Genomic DNA, 24,917 nt, shown 5'->3' with positions numbered 1-24,917 from the left:
GTGGAGTACAGTTGTTATGGCCTTGTAGACCATTAGACCTGTTAAGTCACGAATTTTTATGAAACTTAGATGTGTTATAGAGGGATCTGTACTGAATATATGGCTAGCAGCTTTTCATGAGACGGTTCCAAGTTTCCGAGAAAATCGATGTTGAACCTACTGTATCCACAACGTTAGCCATATTTCAACCAAATGACCGCAGCGCAGTGTTTCACAGCCACCACTGTAGTGGTACTAGATCCACATCTACAGGGTGTTACAAAGTCTCGATTGGGCCCCATGTTCTTCCACCTACGCTCAATGGAACACGTTATCATGATTTCATACGGGATACTCTACCTGTGCTGTTAGAACATGTGCCTTTACAAGTACGACACAACATGTGGTTCATGCACGATGGAGCTCCTGCACATTTCAGTCGAAGTGTTCGTACGCTTCTCAACAACAGATTCGGTGACCGATGGATTGGTAGAGGCGGACCAATTCCATGGCCTCCACGCTCTCCTGACCTCAACCCTCTTGACTTTCTTTTATGGGGGCATTTGAAAGCTCTTGTTTACGCAACCCCGGTACCAAATGTAGAGACTCTTCGTGCTCGTATTTTGGACGGCTGTGATACAATACGCCATTCTCCAGGGCTGCATCAGCACATCAGGGATTCCGTGCAACGGAGGGTGGATGTATGTATTCTCGCTAACGGAGGATATTTTGAACATTTCCTGTAACAAAGTGTTTGAAGTCACGCCGGTACGTTCTGTCGCTGTTTGTTTCCATTCCACGATTAATTTGATTTGAAGAGAAGTAATAAAATGCGCTCTAACATGGAAAGTAAGCGTTTCCGGACACATGTCCACATAACATATTTTCGTTCTTTGTGTGTGAGGAATGTTTCCTGAAAGTTTGGCCGTACCTTTTTGTAACACCCTGTATATAGATACATCTCACGCCACCGCACATTGCATGGCAGAGGGTACGGATTCCCATTACAAGTAATTTCCCTTCATGTTCAGTCGAAAACAGAGTGAGGGGAAAACGAGCCCTAATTTCTCGTACGAGCCCTAGTTTCTTTTATCTTATATTCGTAGTCCTTACGTGATATGTACGAGGGTGAGACAAATGAAAACCTTAAATATTTTTTTAAAATATTATTTATTGTGCGGAAGTGATACAAAGCTGTATCACTTTTCAACATAATCTCCCCCACGCTCAGTGCAAGTCCTCCAGCGCTTACAAAGTGCATAAATTCCTTTAGAAAAAAATTCCTTTGGTAGTCCGCGCAACTTCTCATGCACCGCGTGGCGTACCTCTTCATCAGAACGGAACTTCTTTCCTCCCATTGCGTCTTTGAGTGGTCCAAACATATGGAAATCACTTGGGCAAGGTCTGGTGAGTATGGTGGATGAGGAAGACACTCAAAATGCAGCTCTGTGATTGTTGCAACTGTTGTACGGGCAGTGTAGGGCCTTCCATTGTCATGTTGCAAAAGGACGGCTGCTGACAGCAATCCACGTCGCTTTGGTTGATTGCAGGCCACAGGTAATTTTTTAGGAGATTTTTGTATGATGCACTGGTGACATTGATCCCTCTACGCATGTAATGCTCCAAAATGACGCCTTTTTCGTCCCAAAAGAGAGTCAGCATAACCTTCCCTGCTGATGGTTCTGTTCGAAACTTCTTTGGTTTTGGTGATGAGGAATGGCGCCATTCCTTGCTCGCTCTCTTCGTTTCCAGTTGGTGGAAGTGAACCCCGGTTTCGTCCCCAGTAATGATTCTTGCAAGGAAGCCATCACCTTCTCGTTCAAAACACCTAAGAAGTTCTTCACAAACATCAACACTTTCTCTCATTTCGGGAGGCAGCTGCCGTGACACCCATTTTGCTGGCACTTTGTGTGAAACTGGAGCACATCATGCACAATGTGGTGTGCTGACCCATCACTAATCTGTAAACATGCTGCAATGTCATTCAGTGTCACTCAACGGTTTTCCTTCACTATGGCTTCAACTGCTGCAATGTTCTGTGGAGTCACAACTCGTTGTGTCTGACCTGGACGAGGAGCATCTTCCACTAAAGTCACACCATTTGCGCTCTTCCTACTCCATTCGTAGACTTGCTGCTGTGACAAACATGCATCGCCGTACTCAACCTTCATTCGTCGATAAATTTCAATAGGTTTCACAACTTCACTACGCAAAAACCGAATAACAGAACGATGTTCTTCCCTAGTACAAGTCGCAAGTGGAGCGGCCATCTTTACACTGATACTGCGACGGTATGTGTGCATCTGCACTATGCTGCCACCTACAGGCCATTCTGCGCGTTTGCCGAGACGATAGTTAGCAGAGCCTTCAGCTACGTCATTTGCTACGACCTAGCAAGGCGCCATTATCAGTTGCTATTAATATTGTGAATCATGTAACGGCAAGACCGACGTTCACCATTAATGGATTAAAGTTAAGTATTCCACCAGCGTCGTCCGTTTTTCTAAAGTCTAAATTCCTTGTCCTGTTCCAGACCTCACGCCAGCCTGCGTGAGCTAAAACGCGTGCCTTTCGGCTTCCTCTATTAATACGGGTTGGCTCTCCTGCCAATCCACAACAATCAGCCCCTAGAACTTAGAGCTACTTAAACCTAACTAACCTAAGGACATGACACACATCCATGCCCGAGGCAGGATTCGAACCTGCGACCGTAGCAGTCGCGCGGTTCCGGACTGAAGAGCCTAGAACCGCTCGCCGAAATATGACTAAAGTTGTGTGTACAGAAGGGAAGTCGTCGCTTGAAATACTGCTAGCCTGATACTCAGGACATGTCCCTCTGCAGCATATCTAAGGCTCATCAGAATCCGCGATTAGCAGGTCTGGTGGTCCCCTTGTAAGTCTAAAATGGCAGTCGATATTACAGCGCAGTAATATTGTCGGTAGATTGAGAGGTTGGGAGATAATACTGAACACATTAAAAATGTCAGAATATACAGAACTGCGGTACCTAAAAATATAGTGTCGGCCTTGGGCAGTACTGACAATATCCTTAGCGTTGTCTCTTGTGCTTCAGTCTCTGACACTCTTCGTGTTCGCTGTAGTTACCGTGTTGAAAAGGAACGCAAAACATGAAGATGGAGCTTTTGTGTTAGAGTGCATCGAATTGAATAAATAATTACCGGCATGTTCGCGCAGTTGATTACGAAAACAGAAATATTAAGAATATATCGTCTGAGCTGTAGTTCACGAAATACAGGAAATGATACCCTTCAGCCACGATGAAAGACTTTTTTTAAAAACTTAACTAATACATAGTTATGAATAACAGTAAATACTCTTATTTATTTGCATGTATACGTTACCAAAACGAATACAGTGCAATCCTTCAGTGCGTGTATTATTGCATATAACGTTTCCACAACTATAGCTTGTAAATTTCAAATCTTTGAAAAAATTTCCAGTAGCAAGGCATCGTAGTGTAATATATTAGCACTGACTTGGTGGAAATGCGTCTCTCATTGCATTGATTCGTTTTGGATAATGGTTCAAAAAATGTTTCAAATGGCTCTGAGCACTTAGGGACTTAACATCTGAGGTCATCAGTCCCATAGACTTAGAACTACTTAAATCTAACTAACCTAAGGACATCACACACATCCATGCCCGAGACAGGATTCGAACCTGCGACCGTCGCGCAGCGGTCGCGCGGTTCCAGATTGAAGCGCCTAGAGCCGCTCGGCCACAACGGCCGGCTTGGATAATGGAACCATCAACAAATAAGGAGTTAGATCTTTTGTTTTAAGAAACAAAGGAATTAAAGACATTATCTGAAAGTGGGCGTTGATTTTTATCTATGGCACAAGTTGAAAACGGGATTCGAACCCTGGTTTCCCGCTTGCTAGGCAGATGCGCAGACCACTACGCCATCCAGACACAGTGGTCAACACAGCCGCATGGATTACCCTAGCACACCTCCCACCTTTCTGACATGTCCTTCCTTTATGTCGTGATTCATACTGGCTACAGTATCAAAGATGCGCGTGTCCAAAAGGACAGACACCACATATAAATCTTTCGTTTTGTTCAAATTTAAATCTCTTTAAATCCCTCAATCTTTGACGCTCCTTATGCCAAGTGTATTTTATTAGATTTTTTAATGGTTGTCTCGAAGTGGAGCAATCACCGCAGTAGCAGCGTCTTCATTGTCCAACATTCCAAACGAGAGTAATTATTGCACAATATTAGCGCATAGTCTAGGGAGAACTCGAATAATATTGCACAATATAATTGTGCAATAATACTGGGGCCGCTTAAGGGAGTTGTGCCAACTGTTACATAATTTTCATGCTACTCTGCTTACAATGAGTGGGATTCAGCACAGTGGCTGTACATTTCCTCTCAGATCTGTGTATCTCTCCATCGCTCTATAACGGTATGATGTCATTAATAGATCTTTACTGTTGATGTTTTGATAGTGTTAAAATACTTTTTGGGTTATTGCACTGACAGGGCGAAAGATACTTTTTGGCTTGTCTTTGGTTTTTCTATGGATTGCATTAAGAGCATACTAGATTTTTGAATGTAATGTAAGCGTCACCGCCTAGCGAGAGTTTCATCAACGATTAGTTGAAATAAGATACGATACATGTGTCATTACTTTTACTTGCCAATAACCTCAGTGCTTGATAATGCCGTTCACAAGTTTCTTCAGGTGCGTTTTGACGGTTATCCCAACGTTTTCATTTTACAGAATTTCCAAAAATACTGTTTTGAGAAACAATTCTTTATAAGTAAATGAATACGGAAATTTGCCCCTCAGCCTCGTGCCCCTTTGATGCAGCTGTTCGATTATAAAAGTGCCATACAAATTGTCCAGAAGACTCTTAAGCTCGTCTGACGAGCACGTGAAAGGTGCGTGTTTTGTTGTTTTATTGCCATCAGGCCCTGTGGGCTGTTCACATAATTGCGGCGTGCAGTGCAGGTGAACGCACCAGCAGCAGCTGCCGCCAACTCATTGTGAGCCGGCGGTAGCAATGAGCCGACCGATGGCGGATGGCACGGAGGAGTGTGCAAAAACAAATTAGCACATGCGGCAGATCACCCAGCGTGCAAGAAAGACGCGGTTATTGCAAGTAGAATAATGAAGCAGCTAACCACGGACCAGTCACATTAGTGTGACTACCACCTGTGTCCGATGTCAGCATACATAACCACGCACAGATGGTAAGTGGCAGCTCCAGAAGTAGACAGTAGATGAAGCGTGTCCGGGAGACAGCGGAAAACAGTGTACATGTTGCCGTAATGCGGAAACGGAACGATTTATCTGACGTCCAAAAGAGCAGAGGTTGGAACATTTCCGAAACGACTAAGCTTGTAAACTGTTCTCGTGCCGCCGTGGTTCAAGAATACCGTGCTTGGAAAAATGTTACCATCCAAAACTGGTGCCGAGGCAACTGTGGGCACCACGGGCCGTTGATAACAGGGGTGAACAACGGTTCTAGAGATGAGTACGGGCGAACAGACGTGCAACTGCTGACAAGCCCAGAGGAACCAAAGGGGCTACCTACAGTGTCTCTTCAATGACTATTCAGCGAACGTTGCCGTGTATGTTGTTGGATGTGAGGTCTGCCAGTTATACAAAACACCATTTTTCTCAGTACCCAAACATGTTTCGGCACCACTGTGCCATCATCAGTGGGTTTTCATTTTTATTTATTCTTTACATTTGGTGTGCATGAATATTCTGGATCACTTGTGTGTTAATTACTACACGTAGCTTGTCATGTTTTCGTGTGGCAAGCAGTTCCATTCTGCGCATAATGCTGAGGTATTGTGATGCTTGTTATAGTTACGTGTGCACTCGTGTTTGGTCCAGCGGTGTATCGGACCTTGGCCTATGGTAAGTCATAAACTTTAAAAAAAAAATCATGCTTCGTTTAGATTCTACGTCCAAAAACCACGTACTTCTGGAAGGATTTTTGAACGCACCACTTCTATACTTTAAACTTGCACGAATCGGTTAAAACTTTTCACGAAAGTAGGCAAACGGACAAAGTCAAAATGACAACATTATTAGCCAATAATTTTTATCCTTGTCTGGAACGATGCTTTAACGACGAGCTAAATATAGGACGTAAAACTCCTTCTTACGTGAATTGAATGCACGGAAACGCATTTTTACGATAAGACTGAAAAGTAGCTTTCAAAAATCTAGCTTGTAAGAGGTCCGAGCAGATGTAATTCCGATGTATTGCTCATGCGCTGCCTGCGATATGCAAGGTCTCTGACCAGAGAGCAGTGTTGACTGCGGTAGGAACTGTGTAGCTGTAGCAGTAAGTTGTTGCTAGTCTGGAGTCTGCTCTGGCCTGGTCTGGTGTATCGTGTTGGCTGGCCCGGTCGCGGTGCAGCGATGTCGGAGCCTGAGTATTAATGTATAAGGTAAAAAAGCAGCCTCGCGCATATGTAGTAAAGTTATCTCAAGTCCCATGTAAATGTTTTAAAACTCTCGTAATAATAATCTTTCTCATAAAAAGTAACTTTTAACAACCATTCATTTCAATTTAAAAGAATTTACTAATTTCTCCCATCCATGATCATCCCGATTATTGCAATAGAAAAATCAGTTGCTTCCTTTCATAAATGACAGATAGGTCGGCCAGCATTGCACAGAGCTGTGCCGGAAAAATTTATTGTAAGAGCAGATATATCCGGCGACTTCATTGAGGTAAGAATTTTTCCTTTTTTTATTCAGAATGATCTTTCAGGGCCATGACGCAGCACTGCTGTCATCCAAAGTTTACCAGGTCAAATTCACAGTGAATTATTGAAAAATCATAAGTGAGCGTTAATTTAATTAAGAGGTTAGCTACATTGTTTTATAACCAGGTTACTGAATTTAGTTTTTTATTGGGATGTTATATTGAATGTGAACGACATAATTATAATTTTTACTGTTGAGAGGTATAGGAATTTTTCTGTTTTGAGGTTACGCTAAATGTGAATGAATTTTGAGCTTAGATTAAATCAGAAAGAATTTTGTGTGGAGGTTAATGTGAAAAGAATTTTGTAGGGAGGTTACAAATTGGAAAGAATTCTGTGGGAAGGTTACACTGAATGAGGATATTTATTTATATTATTTATTTTAAATTTTGTGGGGAGGTTACAAGCTCCATTCGAGTTCTACGTGCAAAAAAAATTTTTTTTCTTGTGAGTTTATTGCATTAGAGTAGGTTCTGCTTGTCAGGCTCAATACCGTTTTCACACAGTTACTCACACTATCACGGTATAAGTGTGTATAAGTATGTATGTTTTGGGCCCTTATCACGGGAAAGTTATATTTTTTATTTTTATAATTATATTTTTTTATGATTTTGGTTGGGGTGGCTTTAACTATTGTGGGCTAGCATGAGACTTTTAATTAACTTATACCGCGATAACACTCGTACGGACATCGGTTGCCCCGAAGTACGTACAATACAAAATTTTTAACACAACGCGCGACTCGCCGCCTTCTAATAAATACACTCCTGGAAATTGAAATAAGAACACCGTGAATTCATTGTCCCAGGAAGGGGAAACTTTATTGACACATTCCTGGGGTCAGATACATCACATGATCACACTGACAGAACCACAGGCACATAGACACAGGCAACAGAGCATGCACAATGTCGGCACTAGTACAGTGTATATCCACCTTTCGCAGCAATGCAGGCTGCTATTCTCCCATGGAGACGATCGTAGAGATGCTGGATGTAGTCCTGTGGAACGGCTTGCCATGCCATTTCCACCTGGCGCCTCAGTTGGACCAGCGTTCGTGCTGGACGTGCAGACCGCGTGAGACGACGCTTCATCCAGTCCCAAACATGCTCAATGGGGGACAGATCCGGAGATCTTGCTGGCCAGGGTAGTTGATTTACACCTTCTAGAGCACGTTGGGTGGCACGGGATACATGCGGATGCGCATTGTCCTGTTGGAACAGCAAGTTCCCTTGCCGGTCTAGGAATGGTAGAACGATGGCTTCGATGACGGTTTGGATGTACCGTGCACTATTCAGTGTCCCCTCGACAATCACCAGTGGTGTATGGCCAGTGTAGGAGATCGCTCCCCACACCATGATGCCGGGTGTTGGCCCTGTGTGCCTCGGTCGTATGCAGTCCTGATTGTGGCGCTCACCTGCACGGCGCCAAACACGCATACGACCATCATTGGCACCAAGGCAGAAGCGACTCTCATCGCTGAAGACGACACGTCTCCATTCGTCCCTCCATTCACGCCTGTCGCGACACCACTGGAGGCGGGCTGCACGATGTTGGGGCGTGAGCGGAAGACGGCCTAACGGTGTGCGGGACCGTAGCCCAGCTTCATGGAGACGGTTGCGAATGGTCCTCGCCGATATCCCAGGAACAACAGTGTCCCTAATTTGTGGGAAGTGGCGGTGCGGTCCCCTACGGCACTGCGTAGGATCCTACGGTCTTGGCGTGCATCCGTGCGTCGCTGCGGTCCGGTCCCAGGTCGACGGGCACGTTCACCTTCCGCCGACCACTGGCGACAACATCGATGTACTGTGGAGACCTCACGCCCCACGTGTTGAGCAATTCGGCGGTACGTCCACCCGGCCTCCCGCATGCCCACTATACGCCCTCGCTCAAAGTCCGTCAACTGCACACACGGTTCACGTCCACGCTGTCGTGGCATGCTACCAGTGTTAAAGACTGCGATGGAGCTCCGTATGCCACGGCAAACTGGCTGACACTGACGGCGGCGGTGCACAAATGCTGCGCAGCTAGCGCCATTCGACGGCCAACACCGCGGTTCCTGGTGTGTTTGCTGTGCCGTGCGTGTGATCATTGCTTGTACAGCCCTCTCGCAGTGTCCGGAGCAAGTATGGTGGGTCTGACACACCGGTGTCAATGTGTTCTTTTTTCCATTTCCAGGAGTGTAGTTTGCGTGAGCGCTGATATTTAGAAAGGAAAGTACGCCTATTCTTACGCAAACTGTAATTATTAATATGGGGCTCAGCGGCTACTGGTTATTTATGTACCAAACTACACAAAGATTAACTGAGATATTGAGGAATGTAATGATTTTCAATATTTCTTGTTCATTATTTGCAAGGCAAAACTGGAGAGAATCTCATCTGCCGTAAGGCGGCCAAAATGAAACATACTGAACTCGTTCAGTGCTGTGGATTTTAGTAAATGAAATTTATTACTACGCCTTTTAACTTTGAAATTAATGAAAGATCAAAATTGAGAAGTCTCTCGCATTTACATTTAATATTATGACATGAAATTTTAATTAAATAATACAGTCAGCGTAATGGCGGACTAAATCCTGCTAGGGGAGATGAGCTCCCTGCACTACGAAGTTCCGTAAAAATTTTGTTAATTATTATTAATGGTTGCGATCATGAGAGGTGACAACTAAATCAATAATAGACACTTTCTAAATAACAATTATAAGTATATTTTACTAAATTACAACCAAACTTACATTAAATATTATCCAGCGCTACAATGGCGGCCTACCTCTAGACGAAACAAAAACGGAGAGTTTTCAATAAAGTAATAGTCTCTGGTCATCTTCATTTTCATTACATAGATAAAAAGAATGTTCTTTTATTTTTATATGTCATCGTTGTTTTTTTTTTTTTTTGGTGGTATTATTTAACTTTTTTAATCTTTCTTATACATTGCGCATACGTACACAGTCTTGGATAATTTATGTTTCACACGTGTCATAGCTAAAACTTCTTTTCCCTTTCTCCAAATGTCCATTTATGTGACGTACCGCCACAACGCTCATCTAGGTAGTGGCTGCTGAATAAGCTTTTCCGCTTCATTTATCCTTTATGCTGACAGGAAGAAAACTAAGACAAAATATTTAGACGAAACATGCACAAAACCACGCTTATAATATAGAAAAATATGTCGGACACTGCGTCTCTGAAATTTCTGTCTTATTTTTCAGCGCTGCTATGAGGGATTAGCCCATACTCCCACGCAACACCATATCATATCGCCGTTGCCCCAAATCCCTTTCCGAAATTAATGTTTAAAATTTTAAAGCTTTGTGTTGAAAGAATCTGTGAATCATTATTATAACAATTGATATTAAGTAGAAAATTATAATGGCGACTCGAGACAGATTGTTGCCTGTTTCTTCGACAAATAGTGCAAACACAACTTATCTCAGTACATCCGCGATTTACATAATTTCATAGCAAAGCGGATATTTCTCTGTTCACCACACAGCACAACAGTGTTCTAATTTGACAAACTAAATGTACTAATAGTACGTAATAGGCATTTGAGATTGTTTATTCTGGAGGAGATAATCCGAGGCAATGTCTCAGAATACGTCAACTCCCAGGCGCTGCTTTCACTAGGTGAGAAGAGAAAGGTAACAGCTGTATAAGTGCCGGCCAGTGTGGCCGAGCGGTTCTAGGCGCTACAGTCTGGAACCGCGCGACCGCTACGGTCGCAGGTTCGAATCCTGCCTCGGGCGTGGATGTGTGTGGTGTCCTTAGGTTAGTTAGGTTTAAGTAGTTCTAAGTTCTAGGGGACTGATGACCTCAGAAGTTAAGTCCCATAGTGCTCAGAGCCAAGCTGTATAAGGTTTCCCCCATCGTTCGTATTAGCGGCAAGCAGAACTGACTGTTGCTGTTGACCCGACTCTTTCAAAAAACGTAAGAGGGTTGTTCAACAAGTAATACCACCGGGTTTTTTTTTCTTTTGGAAGCAGGTTGGTTTTATTTACGATTACAATACATCATGTTACCCCAATGTTTTGGCTACAAAACCCAATTTTTAAACATGATTCCGTTCAATGCGTCGGCCTTATGCCACCTAACTGGGAAAGAGATACGAAAATTGGACATGTAACGGTAGTAAGGATCGAAACCGAGCCAATGAAAACAACCGACGGTGTATCTGGCGGGCCGCTTCAATTTGCGAGCGATTTCCTGATTGACAAACTTCAACGCTAATTAACTCGGAAACGGTGGAACTGTCGAATTTCTTTCTAACAATTATTTCTCAGCACAGCCTACCTTACAACACCCTTACAAGCTTTTCAGGCTGTTTCTGATGACCCTGCATATTACTACGTAATTCATGGACGCTTCAATGTTCAAGCCGTAGTTTCTATTGGTAATTACTGTCGATATTAGAGACTGGTAGAGGGGTGGGGAGGAGGGTGCCCTACAGGTTCGCCCCACGCTACATTAACTGCTCTGCTCTTCTGTAACTTGCGGTCCGTTCGGCAATTCCTTTAACATTCCGAATATGGAACCTGATGACAGCCTTCGTGGAATACGATTGCCTCGACTAACGACTGTAATTTCACCTGAGTGTTAATCTGTCGTGGAAAGAATTGTGGACGGAGAGCGCAATTACTGACTCAGCATCTAGTTTCCAGCCAACGTCAAAGACAATGGGATGCTCCAGGCGCCGTGACTTGCATAATGAGCTGGCTGGTGTAACTAAAGTTACAGAGGATCCATACGTCTCCTTCTACTTACGTATTTAGCAAGTTACTGTACATTCCATTTCCCGTGATACTTGCAAATGGAGAAAGTGAAGAAAACTGAATGGGTTGGCGGAAGAATGTGCTGATTCTTAGCTTAGTGAGAATTAGTCTGATAACGCTGTCTATCGTGGTTTCAGCAGCACTACATACTAGTAACAGTTCTATTTGAACTCCTAGAAACAGTTTGTGTGCTATTTTATTTATTTACATGTCAAGCTCCGTAGGGCCAAGTTGAGGAGCAAATCTCCAAAGTCATGAAACGTGTCAGTACATGAACTTACAACATAAAAGTAATAACAGATAAAAATAAATGTTCATGAACCTGAAAGAAAATCAGTCCATAAGTTTAAGCAAACGCTATCAGCATTACAATGAGAATCAGCTTAATTTTTCAAGGAACTCCTCGACAGACTAGAAGGAGTGACCCATGAGGAAACTCTTCAGTTTCGATTTGAAAGCGCGTGGATTACTGCTAAGATTTTTGAATTCGAGTGGCAGCTTATTGAAAACGGATGCAGCAGTATACTGCACACCTTTTTGCACAAGAGTTAAGGAAGTCCGATCCAAATGGAGGTTTGATTTCTGCCGAGTATTAACCGAGTGAAAGCTGCTTGTTGTTGGAAATAAACTAATATTGGTAACAAGAAACGACAATAGAGAATATATATATTGAGAGACCAATGTCAAAATATCCAGACTCGTGAACAGAGTTCGACAAGAGGTTCGTGAACTCACACCACTTATTGCCCGAACCGCCCGTTTCTGAGCAAAAAATATTCTTCTAGAATGGGAAGAGTTACCCCAAAACATAATACCATACGACATAAGTGAATGAAAATATGCAAAGTAGACTAATTTATGTGTCGAAGTATCACTCACTTTCGATACCGTTCGAATAGTGAAAATGTCAGTATTAAGTCTTTGAATAAGATCCTGAACGTGGGCTTTCCACGACAGCTTACTATCTATCTGAACTCCTAGGAATTTGAACTGTTCAGTTTCACTAATCATATGCCCGTTCTGTGAGATTAAAACGTCGGGTTTTGTTGAATTGTGTGTTAGAAACTGTAAAAACTGAGTCTTACTGTGATTTAATGTTAGTTTATTTTCTACAAGCCATGAACTGAGGTCATGTACTGCACTACTTGAAACCGAGTCAGTGTTGCACACAACATCCTTTACTATCAAGCTAGTGTCATCAGCAAACAGAAAATTTTAGAGTTACCCATAATACTAGAGGGTATCTCATTTATATAAATAAGGAACAGGAGCGGCCCCAACACTAATCACTGGGGCACCCCCCACTTGACAGTACCCCACTCAGATCCCACATCACAGCCGTTATCAACATCGTGAATAATGACCTTTTGCTGCCTGTTGCTAAAGTAAGAGGTGAACCAATTGTGAGCTACTCCCCTTATTCCGTAATGATCCAACTTCTGGAGCAATATTGTGAGATCAACACAGTCAAATGCATTATTTTAAACATAGCTGCGTAACAGCAACGGTTCCACGTTCTCTCCAGCTTCCATGTACTTAATTTTATTTATCTGACAAACCCTACTCTTAGGGCAATATCTGATTTTGACTAATGGAGCTACGGAGACGTTTGTAAAAATGGCAACGACGTATTACTCCATGTTAATATAATAGTGCCGACTTCTAAAGAAGATAGGTTTAAACTTATCGAAACCTAGGTAAAGATTACTTTATCCTTTGCAACGGGTCGGCTGTTTTTAAATCTAATTACAGTCAAATGCCTTTGTTAAAACAAAAAATACTCCAAGCGTTCGAAATTTTTTGTTTAGCCCATCCAGTACCTCACAGAGAAAAGAGAATACAGCATTTCCAGTTGTCAAACGACTTCTAAAGCCGAACTGTACATTTGATAGCAAATCGTGTGATATAAAATGATCAATTAACCTTACATACACAGCGTTTTCGATAACTTTTGCAAACACTGATGGCATAGAAATAGGTCTAAAATTATCTACATTATCCCTTTCTCCCTTTTTATAAAGCGGCTTTACTACTGAGTACTTTAATCGCTTAGGAAACTGACCATTCCTAAAGGAAAAATTACAAATATGGCTAAATACAGGGCTAACATGTGCAGCACAGTACTTTATTATTCTACTAGACACTCCATCATAACCATGAGAGTCCTTAGTCTTCAGTGATTTAGTTATTGACTCAATCTCCCTCTTGTCTGTATCACAGAGGAGTATTTCAGACGTCAATCTCGGAAAGGGATTTGCTAAGAAATTTATATGATTTCCTGTAGAAACTAAATTTTTATTTAATTCACCAGCAATGCTCAGAAAATGGTTGTTAAATACTGTACATATATCTGATTTATCAGTAACAGAAATATTATTACTGCGAACTGACTTTGTATCATCAACCTTGTGCTGCTGACCAGACACTTCCTTCACAACTTACCATATGGCTTTAATTTTATCCTGTGAATTAGCTATTCTATTTGCATACCACATACTTTTTGCCTTGCTAATAACATTTTAAGCACCTTACAATACTGTTTGTAATGGGCCACCGTAGCTTGATTGTGACTACTTCTAACATTTTGATATAATTCCCGCTTTGTTCTACGTGATATCCTTATCCCACTAGTCAGCCAACCGGGCTGTCCATTACAGCTAGTACCCCGTTTAGAATGTTCTAATCGAAAGCAACTCTCAAAGGGCATGAGAAATGTGTTATGGAAAGCATTGTATTTATCATCTATATTATCGGCACTATAAACATCTTGCCACTCTTGTTCCTTGACAAGTTTTGAAAAACTCTCTATTGCTGTTGGATTAACTTTCCTACATAGTTTGTAATTAAATACGACGTTGGTTTGAGTACAAAAACCTTTTAATGTTAAAATTATGCATCATGGCCTGAAAGGCCATTGACCCTTTTACTAACAGAATGCCCATCTAGTAATGAAGAATGAATAAAAATATTGTCTATGACTGTGCTGCTATTCCCCTGCACCCTAGTTGGAAGAAACACAGTTTGCATCAGATCATATGAATTTAGGAGATTTACCAACATCCTTTTCCTTGCACTATCATGTACAAAATTAATATTGAAGTCACCACATACAACTACTTTCTGGTACTTCCTACAAAGTGAATCAAGAACCCTCTCTAGCTTAATCAAAAATGCTCTGAAATCGGAGCTAGGGGACCTATAAACAGTAACAATTAGAAGTTTAGTTTCACTTATTCAACTAATGCTGCACAACGTTCAAATATCTGTTCAGTGCAGTGTCGTAATACGTCTATGTACTCAAATGAAATACTGTTTTTTACGTACAGAGCCACTCCCCCACACCGCAAGGAACTCCTTGAGAAACAGCCAGCTAATCTGTAGCCTGGTAAAGGAAGCCTCTGAATTATCAAATTATTTAAGTGCTGCTCTGATATACCAATAATTTCAGAGTTAACATATATTAGCAGTTCACTAACTTTATCTCTAATACCTCTTATATTTTGATGAAATATGCTAATTCCTTCTCTACTTGGAAACATTACATCCTCTGGAGGTGAACCCTTAGTTAGAGGCACTTCCTTTAAGCAGGTATACCTATCAGCTGACTTCAGTCTAAAAAAGGTGCAGCTCTAACACCAACTACTACAGGATTTTTTCCATGAGTGATACCACTACCACCACCACCACCCACTACACTGTCACCTATAAGCTTAGCCAGCCTCCCCTTCCCATACCTATTGAGGTGCAGGCCATGCCTAGTGAAACACCATCTACTGATAGACCCAACTGGCAACACTGAGATGTGATCCATGCCGTCCGCCATCAGTGCCCTCCCCAGCCCCACATTCACCCGCCTAACAGCCGCATTAAGGTGAGGCCGATCATGACGCTGAAACAGTTGCACGAAATGCACATTAGTGCCACCAGTTTGAGTAGCTATCTTAACCAAGTCACCACTGACATCATATTCCCCGTCCCCATCGAGACTGTTCCCTGCTCCACCCAGTATCATTACCTGATCCTCTTTCGTAAAATTCTTACATAACTCCCCTATGCTTTCAGTCACCTGAGCCAATCCTGCACTAGCTTCACAATGCTGGTGACCTGGTACTCACTCCCCAACACTTCCTGCAACTGCTGGCCCACACCTCTACCGTGGGAACTACCTAGCAGCAGAACCTTCTTTCTGCTAGACTTTGCAACTAACCTAGGCCTCCTAATTGCTGAGGACTGCTGCAAGTTACCTACATCTACGGCTACACGAGGCTCCTCTCCACTCAAGACTGACAGTTGGTCGTATCTATTGCATGTATGCAAAGTAAACTGTCTGAATACCTCCTCTTCCTAGCTACCTTCTTGCCAACTGCCAGTTCCCATTCCCCACCACCCTTCACCCTCCTCAACCTATCTAGTTCCTCCTTTGCGCATTGTAATTGCACCTGAAGGGCACAGATCTTGCGCTCCTGCTCCTCTATTAACTTCTTTCCACCACAGATTCTACATTCCCAGGAGAGGATCTCCCTAAAATGACCACTGGCTTCCCCACTGCATTCCCCCCAATGAAAATACTTTGAACAAATCCCACACCGTAATCCACTACTCACAAACCTACGACAGAGCCCACACTTTTCACTCATGGTAAAAATTTTACAGTTACTCAAAAAAACTATACGTCTACGTTACCAAAGTTAGTTACACCAGTAGAACTATTTAAGAACTAACGACAATGGTCTCGAATTTCTCTGCCTACGAAGAAAGCAGCTACTTGTATTAATACTACTACAACACAGCCGATACCAATACCAGCAAAACTTCACAAAATTATTAGCTAAAACCAAAAAATTAAAACTACCACTGTAACACTAAGCGAAGTTAAAACACTAAATGAAAATTTTACTGAAATATTTCACTAGAAAGAATAATAAACGCCAGTTGAAAACTAAAGCACGAAATTTACTACCGACTTCAACACACTGAAAACTATAAAACACAGCGAGCGAACGATTACAAAAGTTTATTAAGTCGTTATTTCGCCACAAACGGCACACAACACCGCTGAAATCTATTAAATTTAATAACTGTATTACAGAGCACAAATAAGTTTGCCAGTACTTAGCTTATATCCGCTACAGCTGCAGTGCACGCCGCATTGTTTCTCTTACCGTATTTATACTCTTGTCTTTGGATGAAAACAACGCATTGGCATGGTCTCAGCTTGGCAGAGACGTCGAAATCTTGTAATCGAGTAAATACATAGACATTTAGCGATGATGTTAATGACAACAGTGATCCATTTGTGATGACAGTGCTACAGAACCTGATAACACGTGAGGACATTCATCAGATTTTGAAAATGCCGTAAGGGTTGCTTATCATTCTACTGCCATCAGCCTAGCCTTAAAAATTTTAGATAGAGTATTTGCTAAAATTTTAGGCAATTCTTTAATGTTGATAGCATACGACATAAACTTAATGAATCAACGAACGCCTGCAAAGTCATTATAGTCGCTGGTTCATTTTACCTTGTAGCAATAGACATATCTATGACAACAATGTTAGACGGTTAGCATTATTTTGGCCCTAACATTAAACACTGTGGGTTACCACTATTTCTTCGTGTTTTATTTCTCTACAAACGTCTGCGTGTGTTTTCAAGGTCTACTTTTTTGCAAGGCCCCATCGGTCATGAAATTAAATCACGGCGGAAATCCGACGAAACTTTGGGCAAATATGTTGCGCAGTGTCTCTAGTATATCCGTCGATCGCGTCACGTCGCAATTGTCAATTCTGAGAGCGCAACGACCACACGTAGAAACCTAAAACAGTATAGTCTCCCGCCATATGTGAAATGCGTGCTACCATTCAATTTTTGCCAGCTGAGGTGTGCAATGCAGCCGAAATTCATCGACGAATAAGTAATGTATACACTTTCATGAGTGACAACAATGTGCTGCAATGATGCTGGAACTTCAAAGCAGGACATATTGACGCTCACGTCGAAGGCGGTTAGGGAAGGAAGCGATTGTCAGCCGATGATCTTGTTCAGTGAGTGTGTCAGGCGATTCTTGAAAATCGTCGGTTCTCAATTGTAAGCGATTCGTTCCCTGAAATTTCAAGGCCAAATCTTTGTACTATTGTGAGCGAAAGACATCAGTACCGGAAACAGCAAACCACCGAAACGAACCACACAAACCACTACTCAACTTTGACGTCCCGATGGTAGAGCGTGGTGGCAAGGAAGTTGTTTGTCGGTCGGTCCGTGGCTGTCCCTTGGTTCGGTTTCGACGGATCAAGTGTAGTTGGGCTCACTACCTGTCTCACCTAAGTGAACGAGGGCAGATCGACCCCCTGGAGGCTTCTGAGTGCTGTTGTCTTTGCTGTTTTCTCACTGCTGTTTAATTGTCTGTTTATAATCTATCATAGCCAATGATAAAAAAATTCTTGGTTTTACTGTGTTTTATGTAAGTTTGGATTCCGGCAAGTGGATATTTGCTGAAAGGTTGTTGCCATGTTGTCTTTTCTTTTAGTCCGGTTTCAGCTAGTTAAAACGTAAGGTTTATGGTAATATTTTTTTAAAATTTTGGAAAATTAATTGTGGGCCTTCAGCGTTGGAACTTATTCTTAAATTAACCTTTCAAGCTTAAACATTGTGGCTTGAAACCTTATTCTTAAAATTACCATTCACGCTTAAACATTGCGGCCTTCTGCCTTTAAATGGTTATGGTAATTTATTTTAAAATCTTGGAATTTACGTTGTTGATTTTTAAGATTTCTTATTTGGAGGCCTTCAGACTTGAGAGATTTGCAGCTTGAAACTCGTAGTTGTAAAAGTTCGGCTATGTGCCGCTTTTGGCTGTAAAGGTGTTATTAAACTACAATAAATTATAATTTTAAGGTGCAACTGACCCCAACCTTATTTGACCCTTTCCACAATCGTAATCACCTGTTATGCCCAGCTGGTTTAGCGGGCGTCTCATGTTCGTTCGTTCGTATTGGGTCAGCACTACCCGAATGATGGGAATCATTGTTTCTTATCATGATTAAACCTTGTGTCCTAATTACATTAACAACCTGCAAATATAAATTAACATATTTTCTGCTCATATTATATGATTGGTGTCATAATTAAAGAAGAAAACAAAAATCACTCACAACATAACGGTTTATACAGTCTTGCATGGCAGCAACAATAGTAGGGCAAAGTTGGTTTCAGTCCATTTTGTTAGTGTGTGTTACCTACATCAGGGGCACGTATGCACTCAGGGGCACATAATGTTCTCCTTTGTTTGATAGGTACTTAACCTATTGTTCTCCTTTGATTGACAGGTACTTAACCTATTGTTCTGCTAAAAGGATCCTTCCTCTTGAATGACAGGCATTTAACCTGTTGCTCCCCTGCCAACTCGCCCCTACCGACAACCCCTTCTCCCCCCTCACTGCTACAGGTACACTTTCAGGTCTGAGTTATTGGAATAGGCCTCTCTCAGTCTTATCGATTTGATTGACTACTTAATTAAATTGATCAATTAATTAACCTCTCCCCCTCTGGTAAACCCACTCCCTTCCCACCTTCCCTTCCATAAAATGGTGGGAAAAAGACTCAATTGATCGCACATTTGGAGAGAATTCGATTGCAGTGTAAGGAATATTGTTTACACAATTTAGACATGGAGTGGAATATTGTTTATTTAAACAATTTAGGGAATTCAAGGCAGTGTAAGGAATATGTGGAAATTGGTGGAGAGGAAGGATCTCATAACAGGAAATTCAAGGGTATATTGTCTATTTATACAAAATTCAGTTTGTGGGGTTTGATTTCTTTTGTTCATCATTCTCTGCTGTTTGGAAAAATGTAGGTCTTGTAAGAAGCATTTACATGGGACAAACATGTTGCTTAACCTAATATTTGGCACTGTACTCTAGGTGTCTTAACCTAATGTTTGGGCATTTATCAGCACTTAACCTATTGTTCTGTTAAGTGGTTTTCCATGTCACCTACGTTTCCTTAAACTATTGTACCACTTTTGATACCAAATTAAGTAATTAATTATGTCCTCCCACCATTTTCTGGTACGGTTTTCCAATTTCACAAGCTTACGAACGCCATTTCTGGCACATTCTTCTTTGTCACCCACCCCCTTAAACTACTGTACTGCATTTTATATAAGAGTTATGCAAATGAACCTAGTGTTCTGCACTTAACCTGACATTCTGCTCCATGTCATCCACTCATGCTCACACTCCCCTTAACGATTGTACTGCTAACACCATGCTGACATAAAAAAAATTTTCAAATTAATTAAATCGGTGTTTTTCATATGTATGGGGTAGTTTTTGTTAGTTTGCAGCATCCTGTTGGTCATGAAATTGATGGAATATAGCTTAAACAAAGGATCGCCAGTAAAAAACACGGCCACGCGATGCCCGACGCCGACGCGGGAGTTGGGGTGCGTGGGCACGCCCCGCGATGCACCAATGCGACCGTCAGCTGCCTAGAGACACACAGGTGTCTGTCTGAGTATCGCAAGCATGAGGTGGTGGCAACCTTTTCATACTTGACACCTGAGAAATTCCTGATGGAATACATGTGTTCACCTAGACACCGTTGCTGGCACGATGACGCATAGATGAGGTGTGGGTCCAGTGCCGAGAGATGTTCCATTGCTTTCCAGATAAGAATAGGGAGAACTCTTCCTAGCAATCCTAATGGGACAGCCCATTCACCACTGAATTTACCTGTCAAACTGCTGCTGCTGCCAGTGTGGAAGCATTGCCCAACATTGATTTCTGCAGACAAGACTTTCAGTGCCAAAATTATTTCGTACAGATCGCTACATTGCACTGGCAGTTAAATACCAAAAAAGTTGTATACAGATCATCAAATACATACAAGAATCAGAAGAATATTGGGAGCCAGGAACATATTTACCCGTGTAACTACAATTAAACATTGGGATTGCTGCTACAGTCTGACACCGATAGATGTACAGGTAATGTCTCCTCTTGATGAATGTGATTCTGGAATGAATCTCAGTATCAATAGTGCACATAATTTTCCACATAAAAATCTCCCTCATATCTTCATGCTTATCGATGTGCTAAATCTATACATCCCTCACGACAGGACACACACTCTTCTTCTCTGATCATGCCACGACATAAGCCACAGTAACTTTACACTGCTACATATATGCATTTCAGTCAAACAGTGCAGTTATCTTTTATATCTGTAAAGAGCCCGAAAAAATTATGGTACTCCTACACTCGCACCAGCTATATATCTCGATTCTCCTCAGTCCTAGGAAATTATCTGTTAGTAAGACGATTACACCTCTCTTTCTAAGATACGGCGATAGCACTCACAAGAAAAACTTATCAGACATGTCCACCCATAATTGATTTTAGGTCAGTATTATTTCATATCCCCAGCAATCAGTTATTGACGAAGTATTATACTTAGTAGTAGGGGGTGCATGATCGGTTTGCCTTGAGCATCAGGATTATAAAGTATGTGTTTGTGTTCCAACATGTGCAGAGGAAATGACAATGTCCAGTCAAAAGGAAGGTATGAATATGACGTGGAGCACTGTGATAGCAAAGGGAAGAGTATGTCAAGTCACAAGAATGGTACCAATATTTCTATTTCCAGAGCCATAGGCGTCAGCATAGTGTATTTCCGATACTTTGCTCATTTTCTAATGTTGTTCAACTGAGACTGCAATCGTAACATTTAGTTGTAAGTACAGGGAGAAAATATATATGAGGCTGGTTTTTTCCCTAGGAAGATTCTGTATAAGCAAGCTTGGCATGCAGCGCCAGTGACCTGTGGTGGGAATGATTCACGTTTCCCTTTAACGGTAGGAGCCGTCCGAATGCGGAGGCCTATTGACGTGTAGAAATGTAGCTGACTTAACCGTGTTGTCCTCTAGATGGCCGAATAGCGAACTAATACTTACTATGTATTGGATAGCTTCCGTGATCGCGTGGAAATTTGAGAAGATTCAATACGGACGTGTGTTTGCTTTGGACCGTTATTTCCTTCCACATTTCCTTGCACATTTCGCGCCTTTATGTAGTTGAGGGAGCATCGATTGTGGTGTGTCCATCTAGCAGTTGAAAGACGGGTGGAAGACATGTTTGCTGGTTCCCTAGACACGAGGAGCACCTTAGTTGACTTTAAAATTATAGGGATGATTTGGAATCTGTTACATCACCGACATCAGTATTCGCGAGCGGAAATATCAGTTTCCTCTATTTTTTTCGAGTTCTTATTGTTGTATCCACGGACCTAACCAACCAACCAACTCAGGCACGCGCACCCTGACCGTGACATCGCTGGCCACAGTTCCTGTCACGGCCGGCGGCGTCTCAGGGCGTTACCGCCGACGGAAGAGGTCGCGCCATGGCTGAGCTCGGGTCCGCAGCACCCTCTGCCTTTTCCATACAAGGAGGAACGCTGGCCCCGAGACGGACAGTCTATTGTCGATTGTCTATTGCTAGCCTGTCGTGGAGTTTATAGCGGAGCCATTACAGTGTGATATTTGCTACGGTATTCGACTAGGATCAGTACACGGATTACTCTTGGATATTACTTGGATTTGCATTTCTGGTGCACGTTTCGTCAGAAACTACTCACACTATATAAAATTTGTGGTGGCTGCCCCAAAAGTACCGCCGAGGACCTTGGGTTTGGGAACCATCACAAAACTTATGTAAAGGTCTTTGCAGTTGGGATAAGTTTCTAGTTACTCAGTGGTTTACAGCATGCTCCACCTCGCTAAAGGTTCAGGTTTGTAAAGAAATAATTTCCAGTCTATATCTTCGGAATTATGTTGCATGAGCAATTGGTAGGATAATGCTGTGTGCTTGATATCGAGAAGTAGTGTGAAAATGGCATAATATTATGGCAAACCTTGCAAAAATACTTGTGTTCTTGTAATCCCAGTGTCTGGAGATGGGTATAGAAAAGCAAGCAAGCAAGCAGGTCTGGACCAGAAACAGTAACTCATTTGTGCTGAGGGGAAATGAGCCTGAATTTGTAGAACCGTTCTGAGAGTGACTTTGGCCCGCTGAGGGCACACTGGTCACGTGTCAGGAGTGGATGACTTGTGAGTGTCAGCTGTGGGAAAATATCTAGTGCTGAGAGGAGTATATACTGTGCTGTGTGTCTTTGCGGTATATATACAAGTGTCTGGTGGTCCATAGCTATATGAATGCTATAAAAGGAGCGATTTGTGTAAGGTGCAGGATACAAATTGTATGTTTACTACATCGGCCTGGTATGTGGTGATATATTGCTGGGTTGTAGATCGGTTTCACGCTATAATATTCAAGCTCCTGTCCTCAGTGGCAGAGCAGTGTAATTGAGTAAGAGTCTTTCCATATTTGATGATCTGTGGGCCACTCTGCAAGGTTTAATTGCCGGTGCACATGCTGTTGCTTGAATGTAAAGATACTGTGGCTTATGTTCCCATATACGTTTGTGAGAAGTAATCAAACTACTATTCACATAAAAACAAAAAAAAAAAATACATATGTCTAGTTGTAATGGAAGGATAGATTGGACATAGGAAATTGTGATTTTAACGCACTGAGGAGTGTATCCAAACGTAAGCGGTGATAGATTCATTTTGTAAATAGCTGCACAATATAGCAACGCATGTGTTCAACAGGACGGCCAATACGACTGTAACAATACGTCCCCTCATCAGCATCTGTAAATGTACCCTCGCATTTTCCTTGTTGTTCTATCAATAGTGATGTTGATTATGCTACACCAACTCACGTCGGTGATGTCTTTCCAAGCATTATGTCTGCGGCTGCGGTATTCATTATCACACATACTGCTGGACGCCTGTCCTTCATAACACTTGTTGAATGGTAGAATGCAGCATGCTGGTTCAAAGACTTTGTCAGATAATTTCCTAGGACTGGGGAGAACCGAGACATATAGCTAGTACGAGTGTAGGTGTACCATAATTTTTTCAGGCGCTGTACAGACATAAAAGATAACTGCACTGATGAAGTGCCTGTCAGTCAAAAGGAAGGATCATTTTAGCAGAACAATAGGTTAAGTATCTGTCAATCAAAGGAGAACAATAGGTTAAATACCTTTCAATCAAAGGAGGAGAATAGGTTTGTCCCTGAGTGCATACCTGCCCCAGATGTAGGCAACCTGCACTAACAAAATGGACTGAAACGAACTTTGTCCTACTACTAGCAACTACCAACACCACTTTTACACAGTAGTACCACCATGGGAAAAAATCTGAGGATCTGTTAGATGATGATCATTTTGGGTGTACGAGAGGTAAAAGCGCCAGAAAGGCAGTTTGAAACACGTATGTATTCAGTAGCAGTGATAGTGAGGCATGACAGAATCTCTGACCAGAGAGTTATTTATCGTTGCTAGTCTGCGCTTGACCGCGCATGAGTGAGTAGTTGTACGTAGCGAGTCACGAGAGCATGTAGTTGAGTTGCGAGTTGCACTCAGGCAGTGCTAGGAGTCGTGTGTGAGGAGTCGGCGGGCGTCGACATGGGTCTCTGGTCACGGTTCGGGACGAGGTATATTGTTAAATAAGGTAATGAAACAGCATTGCGCTCAGCCAATAACATCTGTTAATTGTAATTAATTTGTTCAAGAAATGCCCCAATAATAATTCTGTTTTCAAAGCAATCTTTTTTAAGAAAAGAATCATTCCAATTGAAACAATATTTCCTATGCTTTTCCTCCCAGAGTCAGTTTATCAGATTAATTATTGCACAGGGCCTAAGGTCAGCGATGCTGCCCTATTATTGTGGGTTTAATGATTAAATTTCATTTCTCAATTTTTGTGTCGAGTTTACCTTTGGGTCATTATTATTCTATAATTTTTGTGGGGAGCAAACATTTGGCTCGTTTTCATTATCATAAACTTTTCTTTTATTTCTGCTGGGAGGTTACGTTTAGCACGATGACCATTAACATTTAATTAATTATTTTCTTGCATTTCACGGGGAGGTTACACTTGACTGTATTCCGATTCACATTTAAATATTGTCCATTTTCTTTAATTTTTGTGGGGATGTTACACTTGGCGACATCCGAACCAGGATCGTATTTCTTTGAGAATCTTCTGATAAATAGATATCTGCTCTTATTTACTTAAATATAATTAGGATTTGGCGCAATGCTTTTACTAATTTTGTCATTTTATTTCACAGATCATCGGCAATTCGTTGCTCTTTGTTGTACTTGTATTTGTTGAATTTTGCATTGTCTTTCTTTCATTTGTGAATAATTGTGATTTGTGTTAAAATGCCGCGAAAAACTATTAATAGTACATCGCGAGGTGTATTGAATGAAATTACTGATTTAAACAACTTCACCGATAGTACTTGTGACACGCAGTGTAATGATGACAAT

The sequence above is a fragment of the Schistocerca piceifrons genome, chromosome 1 (genome assembly GCF_021461385.2).
Source record: "Schistocerca piceifrons isolate TAMUIC-IGC-003096 chromosome 1, iqSchPice1.1, whole genome shotgun sequence".
Taxonomy (NCBI): Eukaryota; Metazoa; Arthropoda; class Insecta; order Orthoptera; family Acrididae; genus Schistocerca; species Schistocerca piceifrons.
This window is presented reverse-complemented; position numbering follows the sequence as displayed.